General features: G+C 38.5%; 1 protein-coding gene across 3 annotated transcripts in view; it reads left to right on the top strand.

The window, feature by feature from the left end:
• The window catches only part of RASSF8 (Ras association domain family member 8), an 84814-nt gene that overhangs the window by 36992 nt on the left and 29224 nt on the right, over positions 1-18598 (top strand). The gene's annotated exons all lie outside the window — the stretch shown is intronic.

Genomic DNA, 18598 nt, shown 5'->3' with positions numbered 1-18598 from the left:
TTTTTCTCCCAAGTTCTCTGTTTTATGATGTAAATGAAACTGGTGAAGCTTGTCTGGCTTGTCCCTATTTACAGACCTTACTTAATGCTATCTTGTCCTATGTACTTATGTCATCTTTTAAGTGGGTAGGCTTCTCTACAAATCACACCTCCTTCTGTATTTTTGTCTAGAATACAATCTTAGAACTCCCTTCTATTGTAAATGCAATATTTTTAGTAGTGTTCTGTTGATAATTGAAGAATAATATACTTTGGTCATTTGCCAAAATGATAGCTTGTCTCATGTTTAAGTTCTGTGTATCAGAAGTAAAGGCAAACATAATGTACAATAGTTTGTTCTTATTACGGGAGAGGCTGAAGCACACTATCACTGGGGTGCATCCAGCCCTGTAAGGACAGACATTAAGACTGCATGGCTGAAAGTATTTACTTTCATTGTCTTTAATAAGGTGTAGAATGTTAATTGATAGAAATATATATATGCATATATAGAATGCACTCTGTAGACTATATAGGAGCTTTGCTGAAGTGTAGCACTTGTGTGTATGCATAGATACATATGTACAGCATTAAAATTGCTGTGTTGCCTTGGAGTCTAGCTTTAGAGGCTAACACTGCCTTAAATTGAATTGTATTTGGGAGGTCTTTTGGTTATTCATTAAAGTACTTTCAGTCTCACATTCTAGGCATGTTATCTATCTGTTTCATATAAATCAGTTTATCATTTCTAAAGCAGGCACTTAAAGAGTATTAATTGCTGCCCACAACCAATAACATATTCCTGCTAAAGAATGTGATGATTCTATATGGTACAGTAGTACCAGTAATGAAGATAATCCTGTTGACTTAAGCAGCATGCAGAATTTGTAGGGACACTGGTCTCTGTATTTTTCACAGGTAGTGTTTAGCCAGAGCATGCATATGTGTGTATATATATATATATATATATATATATATATAGACACACACACATACACATATATGTTAACCTGTAGCTCCAGGAAACTGAGAATGTGGTGGTATTGAGTCAGGTATTCTTCTGCCAAGTTAAAATATTTTAAGTATTAGTTGTGACTATATTTGAGTAAATTCCTTTCAGTGGAGCAAGTCTGTGGCTGGCTGCCAGGTGACTAGAGTGTCAGTTCTTTGTCACTTTGAGACACACCATATGAGTTATGCTATTTAAATGATATTGTATGAGAACAAGAGGTATCAAGGTTCCTGCTGAAGATTTGTCAAGATGATGCTTGCCCATCCTCACAGGGGGAATGTTACCTTCACTTGTATAGAGTAAACCAAGTTTTTCTTTATGAGCATTGGTAATCTAATTTGTTATTATGTAACTTCTTTCTGCTGTCTATTTGGGGGCATGAAACAAAAGGATCAGCCTGAAGTGTGTGGTTTATTAAAACACTTTTGCCCATCTGAAATAATTTTTTGTACTTTCAAAAGAAGAATCCAGTTGTTTTCATTGCCAATCAATAAATAAAATCACAAAGAAAACCACTGTTATACCCATACATAAATCTATGGTTCCCACGTGTTTTGGATTGGCTTTGCAGCTTGGTTCCTTTATCTCAAAGAGAAAGCAGGAGAACTGAAAAATGCTTAGAGGAGAGCAGTGAGAATAATGGGAGATGTGAGCAATTCAGCAACCTAGGACTTTTCAGTGCAAAAGAAAAACATCTTGATATAGGAGGGAAGCCTACAAAAATGATGTATGAGATGAAGGATGTATCTTTATTCACTCTGGCAGCACAACCAGTGGTCATCAAATGAAGCTGTAACAGAAAACTAGTTCAGAGCAAACAAAAGGCAGGTAATGCTTCATAATGCAAGATGTAGATCTGTGGAACTCCATGCCAGAAAGCTGTAAAGACTAAGAAGTGGAAGAGAGATCCTGTTGAGGCTAATGAATATAAGTCATGCCTGTGAATACTGGAGTTGGAACCAGATGAAAGCTCACAGGGCTTTCAGGAGATCCTTGCAGTCTTTTGTCTTTCCCTCAGCATTTGCTGTGACACCTTGTTCTCTAAAATTCTTAACCCATGAAAATAGAATGTGTAACATTTCTTATCTTCTAGCTTACTGAGGCAAGGTCCCAATCTTCTCCACAACAGCATCAGCCAGGGTTTCATGTGCTGCTCCATGTTCCTCCAAAGAGGCATTACTCTTCTCACGTAGGCTGTTTCTTCATGGAAGTCATGTAGGAGAGCTCCTCCATTTCTTGTGCTGAGACTTCATAGTGATGCAAACTGTTTCTATATGAATGCCATAGTCACAGTTGTAACTGCTTTTGAACTTTTCACTAGCAAAGGTGAGCTGCTGCTAGTCAGAATAAGTGTATGTGACCAGATGGTGAAGAATCTGTCACCCTCAAGGGGAATGGGTTTTCCCTCAGCAGCTTCAACAATCTAACGTATAAAGTCAATATTAGTGATGAATACTAGTTAGAGATAGATTTATAGGGCTCAGTAGACATTTGGCCTTGGTTCAGGATGTTGCCTGTTAGCATCTTCTGGTGTTGTAGATTCTCTGGAATTGCCTGTACAGCTTTGGAAAGTAGTAGGTCAGGACAAGTTGAGGGTTTTTTTTGTGAGCAATAGGTAGTCCAGAATCCTTATACTTTTCCATAAGACTTTCAGCTGATAAATCAGGATTTCAGTCATGTCTCTATTTGATTTCAAATCAGAGGAGTGACTTCCTTTGAGAAATCTTACTTATTCCACTCCTTAAACTTTACATATGAAAAGTGGGCAAAATAAGACCTGCTTGGGAATTTTAAGAAATTCTTAGACTTTTTCTTTGTTCAGTGTGGATCTAGTGGCTTTCTAAAGCAATTTAACTTGCATGAAGTCTTCAATGCAGTTGACAAAACCTTTGCTCTGAGACAATTCAGAAGCTTTCACTAGCAGTCTTTTTTTGAGCAGTGATACTGTGTTGTCTAGGAAGTTTAATAGCAAGAAAACTTTGTTGGTGTTTGATCATCAAGACTTCATTTGTATCCTGCAGCTGTGAGTAACTGCTGAAGTGTTTTGTGGCCTGTGTTCTTCATGATGGAGGTATCTTTTGACCTTCTGGAGCTGGAGAGATACTTCTGCTCCTGGGTGGACTAAAATACATGAGTATGCTGCCTTCCAGAACCATATTTTTGCCATGTAAGCAGGGGGGAATTTGTTTTTGTCAGAATGTCCCAGGTCATGAATTGGAAAAACACCTCATTCATTGATCTCACAATTTCCCCCATCATCTTTTCTGGTAGTATCTTGAGGAATAAATCAAGAGATAGGACAAGTTCCTGAGTGCTTTCTGAAATGATCTGTAGTTAAGGGAGAGTTTTTCTCTGACATGCCAGGAAGTTCTGATAGAGATGAGAAATAATCTCAAAGGAAATGTGCTCTTTTTGTCACATTTTCATTGCTTCTCTTGCATATTTCAGCTTTGTGTGTATACACCTTTCTCATACTGTCTTTCAGTTGTGTCAGTACAAGAGAATAAACAGATTGCTTTGACAGGCTTATCACTGGGACTCTTGAATTTTCCTGCATTCTTTGGATCACAAGAAATACTTTTCTTCTATTCTGTCTCTCTGTTCCCTGCTCCAGAGCTGAACACTGCACAATGTACCTCTTGTTCCCTTGTTATCTGCGCTGCAGCTCTTTAATGACCTTGCACTTGTTCAGACTAGTGAGATAGCATAGCTGAAGTTACCATGATGTGTGCATCTGTTTATTTCCTTTTCCTCCCTTGTTCACATTTTTATTACATGTAGCTTCTTGCTTTCTCATTTAAGGCTTCTTTTCCTACCCCTTTTTACTGTCCTGTGTAACTCTGTCCTTGCATAAAACTCAGATCTGGTATCAGATCTCAATGGTTTGTTTACATTTGCAGCACCAATACTTCAGGTTTCTGGAATGCATTTTAAAGCTGGAGACTATGACTCTCTTTCTGAGGAAATACACTGGAAAGAAAACGTATTCTGCCAGTAGCTTTTCTGAATTAGGATTCGTTGTTCTCTTGACAACCAAGAGCAAACTGAGACTGGAGTGTGCATGGGGACAATATGCCTGGCAAGAAGGACAGAAGCATTGATAATAAATGATGGGGAGGGTGGTGTATGGGAATGCCACTTACATGAAGAGACAGGAAAGCTCAGCTGTCCTGCTTCAAAAATGTTTGATTCTTTCTTTACTACTTGAGTCATGGGTCCAAGCTATGTCCAAGCCCTGGGTGTTGCAGGCAAACTACTTCATCCTGTTTTCATTAATTTATTGAGCTTTGGCAAGGTTTAGGTCCTCTCACTGCTCTGCTTGCTGGGTTGCTTGTTCGATACAACAGTGTAAAGAATGGGATCTTGGGTTTCCTGTGGGCTTTACATTTGAAGTTAACCTGGCTGGCCTTTTTGAGGTCATAGTTTGGTTTTTCTAATTAATTTATTGAGCATGAGGGAATTCTGCAATATCCTAATCTTTGTAATAGCAAGATGTAGACCTGCCCTGATGAGTGTTTGGTAATACACAGTCATTAAACATTAGACAGAAAAAAACACGTGCCTATTGCCCAACATCTAACAACAGCTCACAGGTTTTTTCCACTTGATGCTTGCATTTGAGTAAATACAAATGTAATTTTTCTAGCCTGCAACTGCAAAGATAGTACTGATTTTTGCACTAATTGCAATGCACATTAGTAATTTCTCTCTCTGGCAGGAAGGAAACTGCTTTTTTGGAGCCGTGTCATTCAGAAAGCGTATCTTTTCCATGAAGGTTTGACAGTTCTGTAGACTGCTTCCTACAAAGGATAGCTGCACAATGTTTTAAGAAGAGAACTTCTAGACTGTTTGTTAAAGCAGCATGCTTTAGTAATTGATATCTTGAAATGAGGGAGAGAAAACAGCAGTGACATGGAGGCAAATTTAAAGTATCTCATTTGTCAGATCTGCAGAAATCTCAGGTTCAGATACCTTCAGGTTAATATTCAGATCATTCATCACTAAGTAGAAAGAGAAATGCCGATGCCTGTCTTCACTCTTCAAGTGTGGCTTTTTACTTTAGAAGTAATCTCAGATTTCTTTTGTGTAACCTTTCCTGGGTCTCCAAAAACTTCTAATTGAAGTCTTAAAACTTCTCCAGGAAGCTGTAGCACCACACTGCTTGTCACAGAGCTGGCCAAGCCTGACACCTGTCACCTGTGACAGCATTATTATGTTTTAGACAATGCATCCCTTTGAATTCCATAAAGCAAGGCTTTGTTTCTTCACAGAAGAAGACTGAAGGCCCGTGCGCTTTCAAACAAAGCCAAAAGGTTAAGATTCCAGATTACTTCTAAAACCAAAAATACTCTGTGGTTCTATGTGCTTCTCTGTGCTAGATGAGGAATTATTCTTTTCAGAGTGTTCTTTTTCAGCTCAACAGCAAAGTCTTCTTCAACGAAGAAAAACAGAAATTAAGGGTTTTATGAGTCCCCTCCACCCCCTTTTTTCATCTTTTTGATTCATTCTCTGGCTTTCCCATCAATTTGGATTATTAGGAAGGAAGGTAATCAAAGTGTTAGGCTGCCAGAACTCATTACATTATGTTTTTGTTTAATAGATTAGCAGTGAGCATGCTTCTAAATAAGGTTCGAGCCTCTCCCTTGCCAGAGGGTGTTTTGAATTGACATTTCTGACCCAACCAGACTGCAAGATTTCCTAAGCTGAATATTCTTACCTGGATACATTGAGACAGTTTGTCTCTCTCTTGAGAGTCATACCTCTGGGAGATTCCTGGAGTTCATATACCTGCTGTCAGGAACACCTTAGTTCTGCATGTAAATGGCAGAGTGTCTGAAATGGCTTTCCTCAAACCCTGTAGCATGGTGATTAACACAATTTCTTAGGGTATGGCAGATCCTCATCTTGCATTTTTGGATAAAGATACCTCTTAAACCAGGGTGTTGGCAAGGAATTGATGTATGCACTTGTGTACTTAGTGTTTCACTGAGTAAAGCTATGTTGTTTTAGCACATGTATTCGACCTGGAGTCAGAACATAGTTTGGGAGGTTTATAATATTATCTAACTTCTGCTGTGATTTGCAGAAAGGTCAATACTTTTAAAGGTGTTTGTAGTCAGATCCTTGCTCTCAAGAGGCATTTTGTGTATGCTTAATTTTCCTGTGAATCTACTAGTATGTATGAAGTGAAGCCTGTGTTTGAACCCCTATTGGTTTGGGGCTCTCTCTTTGTTTATGAATGGAAAATATGATCTTGCGGTCCATGATGGTCTTCATAGATTATGCCAATAAAGATCGGCAGTGTGTGTTTCTCTGCCATGCCCAAGAACCTTGCGTGCAAAATACAAGTCTAACACTAGTATCATAAAATTTATCACCAGTAATTTGCTGTTATTATTTGAAACAGAGACATCTTATTCTGGAGCATGCTTGAACAATAGATGCTTAATTTGGTTGGCAACCTTTTCAGTATAAAAGACAAAAGGAGACTAAAACATAGCTTCATGTGTATGTGTACTCTTCTTCCCCGTGCTGGATATCCAGACAGGAAGACAGATAATGACTGCTCAAACAAGGTTTTCAGTGAATGGGGAGAGGAGTGACTGTACAACAATGTTAGTTTGTGGATAGGTTTAGATTTTATTTTTCCGTCTGAAAATAATGCTCTTCTGTATGGTTTTGCCTTGATTTAGAAAGGTAAGATTTCAGGAATGCGCTTAATTCTGAGGGGCTCAGACAGGGTCAGATACCTATAATAGGTTTCTTTCTTTTCTTTCTTTTCTTTCTTTTCTTTCTTTTCTTTCTTTTCTTTCTTTTCTTTCTTTTCTTTCTTTTCTTTCTTTTCTTTCTTTTCTTTCTTTTCTTTCTTTTCTTTCTTTTCTTTCTTTTCTTTCTTTTCTTTCTTTTCTTTCTTTTCTTTCTTTTCTTTCTTTTCTTTCTTTTCTTTCTTTTCTTTCTTTTCTTTCTTTTCTTTCTTTTCTTTCTTTTCTTTCTTTTCTTTCTTTTCTTTCTTTTCTTTCTTTTCTTTCTTTTCTTTCTTTTCTTTCTTTTCTTTCTTTTCTTTCTTTTCTTTCTTTTCTTTCTTTTCTTTCTTTTCTTTCTTTTCTTTCTTTTCTTTCTTTTCTTTCTTTTCTTTCTTTTCTTTCTTTTCTTTCTTTTCTTTCTTTTCTTTCTTTTCTTTCTTTTCTTTCTTCTTCCCCAGAAAGAAAGGTTATCAGTAGTTCTTTATAAAAGCTTAAAATTTTCATTACTTTTTTTGTTCACAACAAATATGACATGACATGTCATGACCTATCATGACCTGTTTATAAATTATATACTGTTCCATTGCAGTGTATCTTAAAACAGAGTCCATAGATACAGATGTAAAGGGGATGCTGGAAATAAGGAGAAAGTATTATGGTCACGTTTTGGCATTGTTCTTGGAAGCAATTACATCCAGAAAACTGCAGAGCTTATATTCCAGTACTAGAAGAGAAAATGTTGTTAGTGCCCTTCCTGTAACACAAATTGTTTTGGTGATTGGCTGTGGTCAAATAATTATGTAAACATCTGAAGACTTGCATCTGAAATACATAAGCAATCAGGAAGCTGAAACGTGTTGTTCTAGTGAGGATTGTGTAAGGATGAAGCTTACTTCCCATTTTAAAGTATTTCCAAGTAAAATCTAAAATAGATTGAAGAGGCTTGATAAGTATTTAAATACAGAAACAAAGGTTTTATTGAAGTAATGTAATGGAGCAATTAAGATGGCCTTGGCATTTCAGGGTAACCAGTGGTGATAACGGGCTGGGGGTTTTTTTCCAGATTGGATGTCCTGGGAGAAATGGGAGTAGTTCTGTTTTGGAGGTGGGCAACTATTTGGCAGTGGCTTGTTTCCCTCCTAGCTGTAAACACAGTGTGCAGTATGTGTGGCCTGGGCATCTCCTCTGTTCCACGTGACTGCACTCTCCATCACTTCCTTTGGAATAGAAATCATGGCATACAAGTTAAAGGAGGAACAGTGAGAGATATTAAAGTATCTCTTGTTAACTTTGCTTAGCTCTCTACTTAGTCTGTCAGTAAACCTGTATGTTTTTCTTGACATCTGTATGTGAGCCCTATTAAGGGTGAAGCACTGCTCATACTTCTCTGTTGAAAGCACTCTGGCAATCCATGTCTAAAGCATGTGTAGGCTACTTTTGCCATGCCATATTTAGTGATGCATTCATCACTATGATGAATACAAGTCAATAGGCTTGTATGTGCTCTAGCTCAGCTCCTGATTTTGTGCATGGGTAGACAGTGCAAGCTGAAGCTTCAAATGAATGCGTGTGGTAGTACAGATTGTCAAAGATGTGACAAAAATGCCTTTGCAAACTAGTTGGGTATCTTTACTTGCTTTATGTGCATGTCAGCAGGGTAATTTCAGAAGGATTTTTGCCAAACATAGTGTTACCAGAGATCTTCAGAAGGGTTTGCATAATTTATATATTGATTCTGAAGAATAAAAGTGTGTGAGTCCTTGTTGGATGAAGTCATAAACCTTTCTCTACTACTCAGGACATGCAAGCTGTGTAATTCCTTCCCCCTGCATGCACTTTTCTCAGCCTCTTCACATAATTAACTATTGGCTGGAAGGATCCTTGGGAGGTCATGTAATCCAACATCCAGCTTAAACAGAACCATCACCAGCACAGTGTTAAGTTCAGCTGTGGGTTTGGTCTGGCCATATCTTGAAAACCTACAGGGGTGGAAGTTTTCAGAACCAGCCTAAGTAGCCTCTTCTAGGGCTGCCCTACCCTATTAAAACCCATTTTGAATCTCCATGCTATCCCTGGTCTTCAGAACCCTTTGGATGCCGGTTGGAATGTTCTGTTCTCCCACCCAAGCATGCCAGGGTCTTGGGGGAGCTAGTACTCTCTAACTTCCAAACAAAATGTCTTAAGACACCTCTCTCAAGAGAATGATGACTGAACAAATATAGTAATGTCACTTCTGATGAGCATGTATACTTAAAGCTTTTTGGTAAGATTTAAGAGTATTTTACATCTTGGTATTGAAATCTACTTCCGAATTCGGTGAGGAAAAGGAATTGCACTTCTTCCTTGTTTATTTAGCATCTGAAAGACTGTGAGTAAAAGTATAGTGGTTTTATTACAAAAAAATGAAGGAAAAAGACCTAAGCAATGTATTGTGTAGCTGATAATTTCTAGATAAATCTCTTCAATATAGCCTTAATGAGTTTCTTTAGAGGGTTCGTTTTGGGGTTTCTCTGGGGGAGAAAGGAAGAGTAAAGGGTGGGGACCAAATCTTTGCTGTCTTCATAGGTAAAGAACCTGGTATTTTCTTTACTGAAGCATAGCTCTACAAAATACAAAAATTAAATGGGAATGCAGGGAACCCTTAGAAAAATAACTTGTAAGTAACAGTAGTTTCCATCTATTTGTGTGATCTGAGATAGAAGAAAATACAGATTTATGTGGGTAATATATATTAAACTTTCTGTTTTCAATTCCATAGTATATGGGTATATAAATCTTTTCCTACATGTAGTTGATGCAGAAGTTATGGATGATCTAAAAAGAGAACCTTATCTAGAAAATACAGGTGATAAGGCAGTTTTACATTGGAATCTCAAATGCCTGTACTTTCCTGAGAGATGTGTCAAAAGTACCCACAGAATTATTTAAATCACTTCTTTTTGCTATCTCAGTGCCAGTAACATGTTATGGAAGTGTTTTACAGGTAAAGAAAAATAGAGGCTTTAAAATAATATGGGAAGGGACCTGTATGTCCTGGTCTTACTGTAGTTGGTTTAGATTCTCTTTTTTACTGTGACATGTGAAGTCTGTTCTGTCAGAGATTCTAAATTGCATCTGCCAGTTTTGGGTTTGGTTTGGGTTGGTTTTTGATATCTGAGTTATACATAACATTGGTAAAATATGTTCTGGAGCTGCAGTAGGCCTCGGGGGGGGGGGGGGGGGGGGAGGATAAAATGGGTATAAAAGCATGTGTATACATTATAATAGCATAGCCTTTTTTTAGCTGTACCAGCAACACTTTACCTGCTGAGCTTGCATAGAATTTTAGGAACAATGAGATAAAGTGCTTGCTAGTCAAATGGATGTGGTATCCACTCACTTGAAAGGGGGTAGGAATGTATAAGGTGGTGTGATTTCTTTTTTAATGTAAAGTAGCAATAATTCCTCCTAATGAATGTGTCTAAAACTACCTTCTTTCTCTATGAAATCGCAGAGCTAAACTGGAGGTTGAGTTGTATATATATCTTGAGAAGCTTTGGCAAGTGGTTTTGATGATGAATTCCCTAGTTTTAAGCTAAGAGGATTTGGGTGCTGCAGTGTTCCCTTAGCAGTTCTTCTTGGGTTTCATTACATTCAGTGTTTAACAGAATTCTTGTCTCAATACTTTATCCTGCACTCTGCAGTCTGACATTTGGCCTACTTGGATAGTTGTGGAAGGTTGTGCCTGTTTGACAGGTTTAGATAAGCTCCACTGGCAGTAGACTGGATTTGAACTGAGTTAAGGCTTCCTATTTTTAATTAAGCTTTACATTGTGTTTTAGTGTTTTGCATTTTCTTCAGCTTTGTCTTCCTGCAGTGATCAAATACCTGTGTGATTTATTCATTAGCACCTGCTAGCTGAGTTTTGTTCTCTCAGGAGCCATGGAAGGGATTTGGGAGTATGAGGTTTGGCAGTTTTTTGAGTGCCAGTTCTGGGTTAGACTGATTGACCTGTGCAGTTGAGACTAGATTGACATGTGCAAGAGATTTCCTGTAGTCTCTTACACAGGTATTGCTCTAGGCTGATCTAGGGATCTTGGAGCCTGAAGCTTAGTCTACACCTTCACTGGTGCGAATTTAGTAGGTTCCCACATACTGTCGCAGTGAGCTGGCACTAATGCCACAGGAGGTTCGAGTTTTGTGTGCAGATCTCCTAAGCTCTGTGTTAACAAAACTTTATGTTGATCATTTCAAAAGCTTTCTGGGAATCTGTTGTCTTTCAGTGAGAGTGGGGAAAAAATGTTCTGTGATAGACTCCTCCATTTGAGAAAATGAGCACTTTCTACCACTGCATTGGAGCCAGTGCAACATCTTTGGCACTTGTGTTTGACAGAGGCAACTTCAAGGTTAAAACTAACTATAGATTAGATAACTAGGGTTGGGTTTCAAGGTGAAATCCTGTTTCATAAAGTACTTGAAGGGCAACTTGACCTCTGCATGAAAGTTGCTGACTTTTTTTCTTCTTGTAAAAGAAAGGACAAAAAAAGAAGACTGGAGTCTGAACATTATCTGCCAGTTATAGTGTACTGCACTTGACATTTCCTCTCATCATAAACATCACAAGAAGTGTCAGCAGAAGCAAGAAATCCTTATAGTTACCTGTTAGTATAACAGAACTGTTTAACTTCATGGTTAATATGCATGTATTTGTATTAATCTGCACTTAAATGTTGACAGGCAATAAGAATCAGAACAGCTTAGGATGGAGAGAGCTTTTGAGACTGGACTGAGTGATCCAGCATTTCTCCAAAGCATGTTGTAAAATGAAGATGATGCTCTCTCTGTTTTGTTTTAGAGTGTGCTTTCTTCAAAATTTGCTGTTCCTGCCATATATTAAAACAGTGAAAAATCTGAAAGTTTATCAGTGATTATCATATTTTCAGTTTATTGTTTAGTGTAAAGGTGGGTCTGTCTTTAGGCTTTCTTTCCTCCCTTGGGTTAATGCCTTCAGGATACTAAATGATTGAGTTTGTTCTGTTTTGTTTTGGTTTTCTTTAAATAAAACTTTAGCTTTTGTTTTTTCTCCTATTATTGAATAACTGATGTGGTCCTGGTTTTAGTCACTGTTGGTCTTTTAGAGTGTTTGAGAGATGGCTCTTGTGCTTTACCTTCTGAAAGTTAATCTAACATGCACTTAGTGGTACTGTATTGGAGACCCTGATGTGTGCTTTTCTCTCTGTGCTTTGAAAAGCCTACAGCATGAGCTTCCGGAGTGCTCATGTTTGCTGCCTGGGCTGTGTACACATTTCTATGAGAGGATTATTTTAGGGGTTTTTAAATCAAAACTCTGTAAGCAGTATTAAGATGGAAAATTGTTCCATACCATAAGACTGCCTTTAATTAGCAGATTTGTAGAGCTAAGATCCCTTGTGGCTTTTTCTGCAGTCTCATGTACATTGGAGGGTTTTTTGGCTCAAGAGAAGGAGTGATACATGCTATCATCCAACATAATATCTATATGAAAGTAAAAGATGGGGGTTGAGGCCCTTCAAACAAAGGAAAGTCTAGAACCCTGTTCTCCCACTTCAGGGGTGAATGCTCTGAGCTACTACATACAGTCTCTTCCTTGTCTTACAGACTTAGCATTTGAATCTGAGGGAAGGAATTGGGTACTAAAGTTCCTGAGCAGGAATTTGAGCTGTGTATGTTCACCATCCTCAAACAGCCTGACTGAAGAGGCTGAATGTGAGAGACACATTTGCAAGTACATCTGTCTCTGGGGGTTTTGGGCACACTGTCACTCAGTGCCTGTCTTCAGATATTTACCTCTGTCCTTTTGCTGTCCTGAGCAGGGACCTCTGGTGCTGCAGGTTTTATGAAGTGCATTCCTGGAGCTCAGGAAGAGTGTAACAATGTCTAGCATGCCTGTAAGGAAGTCTTCCTCTTGGCCTGTTCTTATCAGAGAATGTAACCCTACAGAGTTGTTTCCAGTCAATGTCCTTTATTGCTGCCTTAAATACTGCTTTCTAAAGCTTGTCTGTCTGTTCTGAAAGTTGAAGTACTGTCAGTTAGAGCTTCATTTACAAGCCTGAAACCATGCTGCTCACATATCTGTTCTGACACTGTTATTCTAAATTACATTCTTCAAAGTGCTCATGCACCAATGTATTTTTTCTGATGCATAGGTAAGAAGAGCTCATGTTCCCATTTGCTTTTGTATTTCTGCAAGCATAATATTGGAGGGGTGCTGGCATGTGGAAGAAAGCATTAGAACTCAGGCAGGGCTTGTATTTGATCTTTTTTCCTGCAGGTTTTCTTAGTGTGTTTATCCTTAAAAGTATGTTTTGACAGAGCACAGCAGTTATTGTGAAGCTGGCAGTGGATTACAGTATTGTTTGTTTAGGATTCAAAAGCCTAGTGTTAGATTGCTTCTTGTCAGCACAGTGCAGGATATACCACATGGTGTTTGCACATGGAAATGGTATGACCCCAGCCCTAGCAGTGGAATTCAGATGAAGTGATACTGTTCTCTAGCCTTTTTTAACATATTATATCTCTTGTAAGAGGCATGAGATTGTGAGTACAGCTTTATGCTGCACTTGAATGTGCTTTAACTTTGTAAAAGCAAGGATTTCAGAAATAGCTTGGAGTATTACCCTCTTATCTCTGAATACACCTAGTATTAACATACTACTAAAGCAAGAAAGCATATTACTAACATTGAAAGCTCTCGAGTTTGGTTAGTTCAGCCTAAATGTGTCCGCTTCCTATATCTAGGATCGCAGCGAGCTTTTGTAAGTTGAAAGGACTGCAAATAGATGAACAAGCAGGACTTCAACTCCAAAAGCCTTTTTTAATTAAAGGCTTTCTCTTCTGCAGGCTACTCCCACACAGAGGGCTGGAAACTCATAAGTTTCTATTTCCCTGGAAGGACAAGGGACAAGGATGCAGATATTGCAGTAAAAGCAAACTGCTTCCTTTCCAGGCAGAGGTTGGGTGCGAATGAAGATAAAAGCTGAAAGTTTGGATTGTACTTTTCTTGCAACCCATGTGCAACATGATCTCATTTTACAGAGAAATCCAAACTTCTGCTATCTGCTATTGACTGTGCTGGTTGCATGCACACAGAGGAATTCTCAGGCAGTGATAATAGATGTTCTAGATCAAGTTTTGGGCTGGTCAGCGTGTTGAGGAGGGAATTGCACTCAAATTCAACTTATGGTGAAAATACATTAAAAGTGACCTTACTGTGATCTTTAGGTCAGGAGACTGGATTTCTGCCATGAAGAGAAGGTTTAACCCTTTCTTTTCAAGATGTTGCTGAACTATATTGCTTCAAAAAGCAAAAAGAGAAGACCAATCAAAACTTTGTGATTGGAACATTGTGAAGAGCTTGTTCTTTTCTTATCAATAGCAGTATGTAGCTGTTGTGCTCCCTTGGATCCCTCAAATTTGTAGACCAACGTACTCTCTAAATTAAGCTTCATTTTATGAGCTCATCACAAAAGGAAAAAATATATAAGCAATGTCTCAGTCCCCTTTGTATAGACTAGTCTAAAAGGTGATTTTACTAATTCATCGCATCATGAGTTTTCTAACTCAGGTTCTGTAATTCATAACTCGCATATATTGCAAGTTATGAGTTGCACCTATGAGCAAGATGGTTATCTAGCCAGTAGTCAGAGTTCTCTTCCTTTCTCCTCCATCATGGTGTACACGTCCCATGTATCACACCACAAAGCACAAAAGCCTCGGGAATCAGCTGCTGTTGGATCCGCTTCAAAAGCTTTTTGGATAAGCTGACATATTTATACTTTCCAGCCTGGAAGTTTGGTCTGTACTGTTTCTTTCCACGAGTTAGCATACTCTGATGAAACCAGATAACCAGGATGCATGGATTATGGCTGCTTGGAGACAGCAAGCTGCAGATGATAATGGCTGCATAGTGACCTTTAGCTCTTTCTGGCCACCATGTCCTGCCTACGTGTTGTCCTCTCTTTGACCTAATGGTGCTGCTTCCACCATACATCAGGTTTTAGCATATGAGCTGTGTGTTAGTCAATCCCTGCTTGGAATTTGGCTGAACAGTCACATTATCTTTAGACAGCAGAGCTGAAAGTGTTTTCTAGGGGCTCAGGAACAGTTTGGGATCTCTCCATTCTCAGTGGAAGGTCTCTTCCAGTGCCTACCCTTTGAAGACGTGCAACTGCACCTCTACAGAACGTGGCTGTTTCTGAATAGTGGGTTCAGTGTGGGGTTCCTATATGTGCACAACTTGCTACTTATGCAAGAACAAACTTTTAAAGGTTTGAGCAATTCCAGTTCTCCTGGTTTTGATTGGATATGGATACACAGAGGAGCAGGATCATGAAATGCAAAGAAATACCATTGCAATTTCTGTTAAAATGCCTAATTGGCCGTATTTGGTTTCTTAATGGGATAACCATGAAATTATTGTAACTATCGTAATACATTCCCTGCATCATATGCAATAGGCTTTATACTAAAGTTAATCGTAACAACTGCATGTGTTGTCTGTACAGTTGTCAAGCTGCACAATATGTGTTCAATTGCCTTATTCTGCTGTTGTGGAGGTTACTCAGCTATTCCTGTGCCAATGGCTGCATTGTTTAGACAACAAAACAAAGGAAGAAGAAAAGGAGAAGGAAGAAGATCATGAAGACTTATATCAGTGCTGGTTCCAGAGCCTTTTTCTTTGTATGTTGGACTCTGTTAAAATGCAATCATTTTGTGAGGAGGGATGGTGACTCTAGAAGCTCTTTCTATAGCTGAGGAGTAGGAGGGTTCTTTAGCTGACTAAATTGCCAGGGATTCCTTGGAAAAACTGAAGTTCACTCAAACAAAGATTGTCTGCCCTTAAAATGAAGATACGCAGTGAGAAGGCAAAAAACCCCTGAGAAGATGGGGGTCTTAGCAAGAGATCATAATTCTGAATCACTGTAGTACATCTGTTTTGGGCTGCTCCATTTGAGGTGTTTGAAGTGATTGAAGTTGCAGAGCCTGAGGCCTCAGCACTTTCTGGAAATTAAAGCCCCTCAAACATATGAAACACATAGAAACGTGTGCTGTGTGAATAATCTGAAATTTGTTGCTATTCAAACTATAGGCCTTTATTATCCCCTCTTTAGTAACACAGATGTCCCAGAGACTTGCACAGTTCTGGTGGGCCTCTGTTTTTTAAGCTGGCTTGCATTATATGCATATAACGTAAAACTCTATTAGACCATCTATTTTGCATGGAAACCCAAGAAAACTTAATATACAGCTATGGTGAAGATGTCCAAACAACAGAATCTTGAACTATTCTTGAGGATTACTATGCCTAATACCGTCTTTAGAAGAACTGATACCTTCTTTTTGATAAAGGTACCTAGAACCATATGGGCAATTTAGACATTGATGTTTAATGTGCTCATCAAAAAAAATTGCTTATACAAATTTGCTCATAAAATGAAATACTTTGTGTCTTTTTCGAGATGGTTATGTAACTGTTTCTTATTTAACATTTCCTTGTTTGGGTGTCCGAACTTGTTAATGCTTTCTATTTTTTAACAACCTTAGATCTTTATTTACTCACTAGTTCATGATTAGAAGAAACCTTCTGTGGGCACTCCCCTTTGAGTTCTTTCCAGGATTTAAATTGCTTGCTAGGTAATTGTGTTTAATAAGCCATTCTGGTCTCCTAATGTTACCTGATATTGTGCACTTCCATAGCTGCATATCAATAAAGATTAGAAACCCCAGCAACCATTTCTCATTTAAAAGAAAACTGGTCAGGCTCTTTTTTTGGTCAGATCTGTTGCAAAGTTCTAAATCCTTAACCCTGTTAACTCATTCACTGCTGCTAATGGCTAATAGCTCTCTAGATGACACAGTCTGTCCTCTTGTGTTTCCCTGGAGAGGAAAGCTCCAGAAAACTGGATACTATTCCTTAAAGTTTGGTAAGGAAGAGCAGTGGAAATTAAAAATGGCCTAATTGGATCTCTGATGTTTATCTTTGGTTTTGTTTGTCCTGTTTCAAAAAAGAAATGCAAGCTGGACTTTGTACTTCATAAGCAGTATGATGGTAGTCCAGCAACTACATGAGCACCTTGGCTCCTTCACGCAGCATCACAGAGCAGCTGAGATGCTGTTTTGTTTAACTCGGACTTCAGTACCAGTGCCTAGCATCCCAGCCATTGCATAATTCAGAGGTATATGGTGAAGATCCACCATGATACAAAGAATGTTAAAATTCCTTCTAGAGGGACAAATATACTCCAAAAAGGCTCAATTAAATTGCCAATCTTCTGGATGCTTAGCAGGAGCTCTTTAGGCAGACCACTGTTTGTCTTGGCCTCTCTAAATGCAGTAGAAACCCCCAAAAAGAGAGCATACCCTACCAAAGGTTTGTAGGGCTTGTGGAAATGAGTAGATTAAGATCAATTAGCATGTAAAGCAGTAGGGTCACAGCATGCCATATGTTGGTCCACTGTGTTTTGGTAAATGCTATAGCTGTACAGAAGTAGGTTTGAGGGAGATTTTGAAGTAAGATGATGAGATTTAACCAATAACTTGGTGGAGTTTCTCTTCTATGTGTATGTCTGAGGTGACTTTCACAAATGAACCAGCTCACTTGGAAAATGTATAAGAAATAAGAACAGCAGAGATGAGTGGAAGGACTTCCTAAATGCAAATAAGTAGATTATATATAATGTACTAGAGAAAGGTAAGGGCTGCTTTGCACTTTCTGCTTTTGACAAGTTTGCTGACTCCAGAAAACTGTCCTGACATCATTCTGGGCAAATGGACAAGATGGGATTGCTGAGGGTGCAGTGAGGAGGAAGATGTAGTCATTAAGACTTGAGATGAAAGCTGGTAACTGCATGGGCAGTAATGAAAGGCTGTATATTAGAAGGTACAAAATGTAGACAGTGTCTGAAAATATGGGGGAGGGGGGATCAGATCAATAAGTGGAAAGTGGTACTGGCTTAGAAATTGTTGCAACAGAGAAATAAGTCAGGAACAGGAAAATAAAAGCTTTCTTTTTTTTCCTTGCTGTATTGAATTTGATCTAATATCTATTTTCCATTGGTGTTGTAGACTGTGACTTTTGTTTAATGTCAGAGGTTTTGGCATAAAATCCTGTTTTTCCTGAAGAGCTCTTTGCTGGGTCATTCTATGAATGCCATATGTGATCTTTGTAAGACTGCTTCCCAAGGAGATGTGTATTTATATCGATGTTACTCATTCTACACTTCTTGCTCCTCCCAGTGAATTTTAGCCAAACTTACATTCTAAACCACTAATTGTCTTGTATGAAGCTCATAATGCTTTCCTTAAAATTATCAACTGAATAGAGTAGTGATACCTAAGTGTACTCACTTCCTGAAGTCATATTGCAATTCCACATCCATTTTGAGATAGTGTGGCCAGTTGGCTAAAGCAGTGTAGATTTGGCTTGGAGCTGGCTGTAGCATCACCACTGAAAGCAGGACTGTGGGAATTAAGTAATGCAGTTACAGTATTTTAGTCCATAAGCTATTGCTGTGTATTATGATTACCTCAGATGTTGCTCTAACAAATAAAATTATCCAACCTCATAATTGCCTAAAGAGGGGCAATACTAAGTGATCCAGCTGGGTCTTATAAATAGGGAATAGAAGAAGCAAAGAAGTTCTTTCATGTTTGAAGAAATATGGAAGTAAGCATAACAAAATGGAAATTCTAGAAAGGTTTGGGTTCCCCCTGCCTATTTCTCAAATTTGCTTTAACTGTTTAAAGACTCCCTATAGAAACACATTATGTCTTGCAGACTTTTCTAGGTTGCCAGGAGAGTGCCTTGAAATTCCTTAGATAATGTTTAATGAATAATGTAGCTGCTC

This window comes from Melopsittacus undulatus, chromosome 5 (genome assembly GCF_012275295.1).
Source record: "Melopsittacus undulatus isolate bMelUnd1 chromosome 5, bMelUnd1.mat.Z, whole genome shotgun sequence".
NCBI classification, from domain to species: domain Eukaryota; kingdom Metazoa; phylum Chordata; class Aves; order Psittaciformes; family Psittaculidae; genus Melopsittacus; species Melopsittacus undulatus.
Note: the sequence above shows the minus strand (reverse complement) of the source record. Positions and strands in the feature narration are given on the sequence as shown.